The sequence below is a fragment of the Humulus lupulus genome, chromosome 3 (assembly GCF_963169125.1).
Source record: "Humulus lupulus chromosome 3, drHumLupu1.1, whole genome shotgun sequence".
Classification (NCBI taxonomy): Eukaryota; Viridiplantae; Streptophyta; class Magnoliopsida; order Rosales; family Cannabaceae; genus Humulus; species Humulus lupulus.
Genome location: NC_084795.1, coordinates 179,875,150 through 179,883,184, shown reverse-complemented (window position 1 = coordinate 179,883,184; position 8,035 = coordinate 179,875,150).

The window sequence follows — 8,035 nt, the reverse complement described above, 5'->3', positions numbered from 1 at the left end:
ATTGCTCCCCACGTGCCCGACCACTGCCTACCGAAGCCTCTAGATGCCGACACATGCCCACGTTGTCCCACCAGCGCCTGCCACCTTTTCCAAAGCCAATCCGAGCCTGCCACGTGTCCCACTTGCCCCATTTTGCATCAGATTTTGAAGCCACTTTCTAATGCACGAAAATACCCACTTTGGAGCAAAATTTTCTCTATAAATAGATAATCAAAACCATTGTAAAAGCATCAGATTTTAAAGTGGAAAAATACACGTTATTTTGTTGCTTTTCTTATTTCTAGCTTAGTTTTCTTGTTTTAGGTGACAAAAATGAGTGAACTATTTTTAAAATATTGGTGAGGTTAGAGTGTAGTTATTGTACTTCTCATTCTCAATAGCGATATTGATTCTTCTTATGCTTCATTTCCATGTCTCATTAATTATTTTGTTTCTCATCTTCTAATTTCTTTTCTAAAATTATTTAGCATCTTTTACATAAGTTCAGTCATGTTTTTCTTATGTAACTTATATTGTTAATTTATTTTAGTATATTTGTTATATTGTATGTCTTTTACTGCATTCTTCCAATGGTATTTTTTCAATCTTGGATATATAATATGATATGCCATGAAATTAGGAGTTAGACTCAATTTAATATAGATTAATTAATTCATGCTTTTAACATATACATCTTCCAGTTGCAATTAATGGTGTTGAATTGCAACTGTGTTTTGAATTAATATCAATATTATAATAGGATTTATAGCACTGCATCTCTACCTTGCCATGCTCTTTATCTGATCACTTTCTCTAATCTATCATTTTAATTTCACAAAATCCATCTCTTCAATTCTACTTTATTATTATCTTTTATTTACTAATCTAGACTTTAGTTGTGTTTGCCTCTCTGTGGATACGACATAGCCCGTTTACTACTGTGACCACTTAGGACTTATTGGGCGATATCAGCTGCCCTGGTCGTATCTCAGGAGAATGAGCAGATAGCCAAGGACCATGTCGTTGAGGTGAGCCAACGACGAGATCAACTGCAAGCCGAGATCAACAAGAAACTTGAGGAGGTCGATGTACTAAAGAACAAGCTATCTGAAGTCGAGGCCAAAGCCAAGGATGATTCCAATAAGACGAAGTTGGACGTTATAGAATCAATGAATGCCCTGGAGGAGATGCTCTATCGGTGCTGAGCATACAAGCAAGAAGGGTATTTCTCATTTATGGAGCCGAAGCTTTGGGGGCGTTATCTTGCCAAGTTTTAGAGTCGATTCTCGCAAGAGCCCTCCGAGACCGCGGATGCTTCTGGGGCTGTCGAAGGAGATGGTGAAGAGGTGTCATCACATGAGCAAGTTTTCAGAGCTCAGTGATGTTTTAGTGCAACCTCGTCTTTTTCCTTATTCCATTTTTTTTCTTTCTTTGTAATTATGCTCACTGAAACAATTGCCTTCGGGCTTAGATCGAGGTTATTTCTCCTCGCGATAATCATACACTTATTTGTATATGTTCGTTATTTTTATGATCTATTTTTGTTCCCCTTAATCTATTAACATGTCATGCTTATGAATTTCAAATTCTTGCACGCTCGCAATCATAGGGGCTATCTTTAGATCGAGATAGGTTTCTGATGGCTTGATCAAACAATTCTGGTCGAAATCCTGGCTATACCTAGGATTTTGCCCACCTAATAGCATTATACCTGTTAGGAATTAGGTCTCGGACCTGGTTATGTCCAGGAGTTTATCTTCTTAATAGCATCATACCTGTTATGAATTAGGTCTCGTACCTAGTTATGTCCAGGATTTTATCTACTTAATAGCGTCATACCTGTTAGGAATCAAGTCTCAGACCTGGTTATGTCCAGGATTCCCTAGTTGACTTCTAGGTTTTTTTTTTTTTTTTTAATTCTCCTAACTTAGTTCGTATTTGGAATTGCTTTGAAAATTCTATCTTTAAAAAGTCGTTGAATAATCAATTTTCCAAATTCTAAGTTTCAAATTTTATCCAAATATGCTAAGTGCTTTTAAAAGCTCTTCGAGGGTTATATGCTTCCCAAGCGATCAAAATTTATGGATATTCTAGGTCACTTTTACAAAATGAGCATGTGATACATCACAAGAATAAGATAAAAATATTGGTTCTACATTTTAATTATGTATAAATCTAGTGTTATTTAATAAAATGGCCTTTATAAATAAGTCTTACACGAAAAAGTATTGAAAACATAAAAAAAAAAAAAACAAGTCGTCCTACTACTGATAGTATTTTTTTAAGATGTAAGGTGTTCCAGTTCCGTGGGACTAACTCTCCATTTAACTGAGCTAGTTTAAAGGTTCCCTCTCATAGGATTTCCACGATCTGGTATGGTCCTTCCTAGTTCGGTCCCAATACACCTTCTTTGGGATCTTTACTCGCCAAAAACACCCTTTGAAGCACTAAATCACCGAGTTTGAGTCTGCAGCCTTTTACCTTCGAGTTAAAGTAACAAATGATTCTCTGTTGATAATGGGCGAGCTGTAATTGTGACTATTCCCGTTTTTCCTCGATCAGATCTAGAGATGCATGAGTAATTCATGATTTCGATCTTGAACGAAGGTTTTCTGTCTATGTGCGTCACTAGTGCTTCAACTGGGAGCATAGCCTCATTTGAAAAGGTCACAGAGAATGGTGTATGCCCCGTGGAGGTGGGGTGTGAGGTCCTATAGGCCCAAAGTACTTGCGGGAGCTGCTTGGGCCATAATCCCTTGGCTTCATCTAGTCGCTTATTTTTGCTCGCTGTTACGGTTTTACTTACAGCCTTGACCTATCCATTAGCTTGCGAATACACCACTAAAGAGAAACTCTTGGTTATGTCGTATTTCTCACAAAATCTTGTGAGGAGATCACTATCGAACTGAGTTCCATTGTCAGACAAGATCTTCTTCAGGAGCCCAAAAACGACATATGATTGTTCTTCATGAAAAAATCCAGGACTCTCTTCAAGGTTATGGTTGCCAGGGGCTCGACCTCGACCCACTTCGTAAAGTAGTTGATGGTGACAACTTCATATAGAACTCCTCCTTTTCCTGTTGGTAATTAACCAATCAAGTCAATTCCCCATACTACAAATGGCCATGGGGATGAGATCATGGTTAACTCAATGGGCACAGCCCGGGAAATTACGGCGAAGCGTTGGCACTTGTCGTATTTTTGTACGTATGAGGTCGAGTCCTTTTTGAGTGTAGGCCAAAAATATCCCTGTCTCAATATCTTTAGAGCTAAATTTTTCCCCCCATCGCGGTCTCCGTAGAAGCCTTCATGTATCTCCTGTAGGATAATTTGTGCTTCCTCGGTCATAACACACCCTAGGAGGGGCAACGAATGCCCTCGTTGGTATAGAATTCCCTCAACTATAACATATTGTGGGGCTTGGTGTAGCAATTTTATCACGTCTTTTCAGTCGTTTGCTAGTTTACCAGCAGTGAGGTAATTCCACTATGGGGGTTATCCAGATCGATTTTGTGTCAATCACTCCGACCTCAACCGGTTCCTGTGTTATGCTTGGTTGTTCCAGGAACTCCACTGGGACTACATTTAGTGTATCCACCTCTTTGGGGGTGGCAAGTCGGGCTAAAGCATCAGCGTTGGAATTCTGCTCATAGGGTACCTGCTCAATGGAGCAGAACTCAAACTCTAACAACTCACCTTTAACCTTAGCTAGGTAAGTCACCATTTTGATACCACAAGCTTGATATTCCCCTAATATCTTATTAACCATGAGCTGGGAATCACTATAACATTGGATCACCTTTGCTTTCAGTTCTTTCACCATCCTTATCTCTGCCAATAGAGCTTCGTACTCTGCCTCATTGTTGGATACTTCAAATCCGAACCTTAGGGTTGTATGGAACCGATGCCCCTCAGGTGAGATAAGAATTATCCCAGCTCCGGATCCGTTCTCGTTGGATGATCCATCAATGAAGATTTTCCACAACTCTTGCACTGGTTTTCTTATTGGCTCGTCTTGAAAACCTGTGCATTCGGCCACAAAGTCAGTGAGTGCTTGACTCTTAATTGTTGTGTGTGGCATATACAATGTCTCAAATTGGCTAAGTTTGATGGCCCACTTAAGCAGACGTCCCGTTGTTTCAAGCTCTTACAAGACCTGCCTTACAGGTTGATAAGACGTGGATGGTGTGAGACTAGAAGTACGGCCTGAGTTTTCTTGAGGGCAAGATCAAGAAGAACACAAGTTTTTATATTAAAGGATATCGGGACTCGGCTCCCAGAAGTGTTTTACTCATGTAGTACATCGGTTTCTGTGCCCGATTTTCCTCTCAAACTAATATGGCACTGACCACATTTTCTGTCATAGCTAGGTATAAGAGCAAACATTCTCCAGTGACCGATTTTGAAAGTACAGGGGGTTCAGCTAGGTGAGTTTTCAGATCCTGAAATGCATGTTCGCATTCTTCGGTCCACTCAATCTTTTTGTTTCCCCTAAGCAATTTGTAAAATGGGAGACACTTGTCAGTGGACATTGAAACAGAGCAGTTTAAGGCCGCTGCCTTTCTAGTTAAGCTCTATACCTCTTTACGCGACCTAGGCGAAGGCATTTCTAATAATGATCTGATCTTCTCTTGGTTCGCCTCTATCCCCCCCCCCCCCCCCCCGTGTTGACTATGAAGCCCATAAACTTTCCCAATGAAACCCGAAAGGTACACTTTTGGGGGTTTAGCTTCATCTCATACTTCCTGAGCACGCCAAAACATTCTTCCAGGTCAGATACATGGTTACTTGCAGTCTTTGATTTAATGAGCATATCATCGACATACACTTCCATGTTTTTCCCTATCTGGTTAACAAACATTTTGTTGACCAGCCGTTGGTACATTGCACCGATATTCTTTAGCCTAAATGGCATAACTTTGTAGCAGTATATGTTATGCTCAGTCATGAAATTGGTGTGCTCTTGGTTTGCAGGGTTCATCGCGATCTGGTTGTATCTAGAATATACGTCCATCAAAGACATGAGCTCGTGACCGACTGTCGCGTCTACCAATTGATCTATTTGGGCTAGTGGAAAACAGTCCTTAGGATAAACCTTGTTGAGTTCGGAGAAGTCAATGCAAGTTCTCCACTTCCCATTGAGTTTTGGGACCAAAATAGGATTAGCAACCTAGGTCGGATACTTTACTTCCCTGATAAACCCACACTTAAGAAGGCGAGCCACTTATTCTTCTAAAGCTTCTGATCGTTCTCGCCCCAGAAGCCTTCATTTTTGTGACTTTGCAGGCACATTACTGTCCAAATTCAGAGTATGCATTATTACATTCAGACTTATTCCCACCATATCTTCATGTGACCAGGCGAAGATGTCTAGGTTATTTTTCAAAAACTTGACTAGCTCCTTCTTCGGCTCGGTTCCAAGATTTTTCCCAACCTTTACCACCCTTGAAGGTACTTCTCGGTCGATGATGATTTCCTCGAGCTCTTCCAGTGCTTGGAGCTCAGGCTTATCTTTGCCAAATCTTGGATCAATGTTGTCTTCCTAGGCGACCTCATTACTTCCTTCCTGAGGTTCTTCCGCCTCATGGGCAATTTCCATTTCCTAAAGCTCCTCTCCTCCTTCGATCATGACCATTGCTTGCTGCTCAGGTTGTAATTTTTACTTCATGGAAATGTGATAGCATTCCCTAAATGTGAGCTGGTCTGCTCTCACAATACATATACCCGAGGTTTAGGGGAACTTCATCGCTACGTGTCAGATCGAGGTGATAGCCTCAAAAATCATCAGCGCGGGTCGTCCCAAGATCGCGTTGTAGGCTGCTAGACAATCGATTATGACGAAGTCGAATATTTTAGAAGTAGTTTGCTTATCATCGCCTAACATGACTACCAGTCTGATTGTCCCTATGGCTGTCGTTCCTTCTCCTGAGAATCTGTACAATGTCATTGAGGTCCCCTTAAGATCGGTTACGGACAATCCCCTCTTTTCTAGGGTGGACCTGAATAGCACATTTACTAAGCTCCCATTATCAACCAATATTCTTTGTACCCTTCGGTTGGCGAGCTGAACGGTTACCACCAGCAGATCATTATGTGGGAACTGAACATGGCTAGCGTCCTCTTCTGTGAAAATGATTGGTCGTTTCTCCAACCGTTGTTGTTTTGATAATCGTTGCTCCAGAATAAATTCATCACCATTGTGGGTTTTCAAATCCTGTATGTATCTTTTTTGGGCCCCACTGTTTGTGCCCGCCAAATGGGGTCCTCTGGCAATAATGGTTATATCACCTCTTACTATTGGACAAGGATCGACTTAGCTCCCCTGGTCTATCTGTGCCCGGGGTTGGCCGATCAGATTTTTCAGAGCTGGATGAGTATTTTTCCTGATTTGTTGGTTGGGAACTACTCAGTTTCGGGCGTACTAGCCTAACGATCTAGCTTGGATGAGAGTTTCATCCTCATCCTTTAATTGTCAACAATCATCAATGTTATGGTCGATGTCATTGTGATATCGACAGAACTTATAGGGATCTTTCTTCGCCCTCTAGTGCCTCAATGGCTCTGGCTTCTTCCATGGAAGGCGATTTGAGTTCGCCAGGAAAATATGCTCTCGCGTATTAGTCAGGTCAGTATAGTTGATGTAGATGGGCTTGAACTTTTCTCCAGACTTGCTCTTTTTGGTTCAGTTCTAGTCACCCTCACCAGCCCCCTTTCTTTTATTGTTCCCCACCTGGTTATTCTGGGTAACAGGTTGAGCTATAGCTGCAACAATTGTCACCGCTCCAGCGGGATGAATAGGGGTTTGCCTGGTTCCCGCGACAGCAGATCGTGCCTCCTCCAGATTTATGCATTCCTGAGCTCGGGCCAGGAATTCATCTACACATTTTACTCCTTTTTCACTGGAGTTCTTGCCATAAATCACCTCCGACCGTGATTCCCGCCCTCATTTCCATGAGCTTGGAGCTATCATCAACATCCCTAGCTCGTGTTACTGCATTGGTGAAGTTGCTCAGATATGCTTTCAGGGACTCACCAAGTTGATATTTTATGTTTCCCAACGAATCGGCCTCAACGCGAGTTTCCTTCAAAGCTCAGAACTATCTCTTAAATTCAAAGACAATTTCTTCCACGAGGTGATTGAATGTCTTTTGTATTTGTTGAACCACAACTTAGCGGGTCCGGTCAGAGTTGCGAGGAACAAGATACATCTCAAATCGAACCCGACAATGTGGGCCATCATTAGTGTATTGAATGTCCCGAGCTAATTGGACAAGTCAGTGTTTCCATCATATGCGGGCATGGTCGGCATCCAGTAGCCAATAGGATACAGAGCTGCTATGATGTTTGGAGCAAAAATCTCGATCTCTTCGTCGAAATCACAATCATCGACTCCTTTTCCAAATAGTAACCTCTTCATCTTGTCCTCCATTAAGGCCAGTCACTTGAGGGATGGATCCTTGGTCTCTAGGCTATTTAGGAGCTGATCACCAGCCCCCATCCTATTGTACGCGTTAGATGGGTTGTTTTCTTGCCAAGCTTGAGCTTGGTTAGAAGGACATTCCCATTTATCGCATACGATAGATGAATCTCCACCGTGCTGAGTATAACTCACATCATCATGGTAAGATGGATACCTCCTTTGTGAATTCAGATGATCACACAGCTCAGGATGTGGGTCAGAACAAATACTTTGTGTGGAACTCAAATGATTCCTCAGGTCGTCTAAGACCTGCCTCTATGCTGGCTCTTCGTCCAATAACTTCCGTTAGCAAAACTTACAACCTGTGGCTGAGATCGAGGACCTAGATTATTAGCGTGAGGTCATGGGACATAGATGTCCTCTAAGGGAGGAGGATTTCTCCTGCTATCCCCTCGAGCTAGAGCATTCCTCTGCAGGTGAGGTGGCGTCTGATGTCAAACCGGTGATGGCAGGTGTCTTATCGGTGAGGCTATCCTCGTTCCATCGGGGCGCACTAGGTTAGCCCGTCTCCATTCTACCCCGATCTCTTGGGTCCTCTGTGCCAAAGGCTCTGATCGTGGCACAGATGGATTTGCT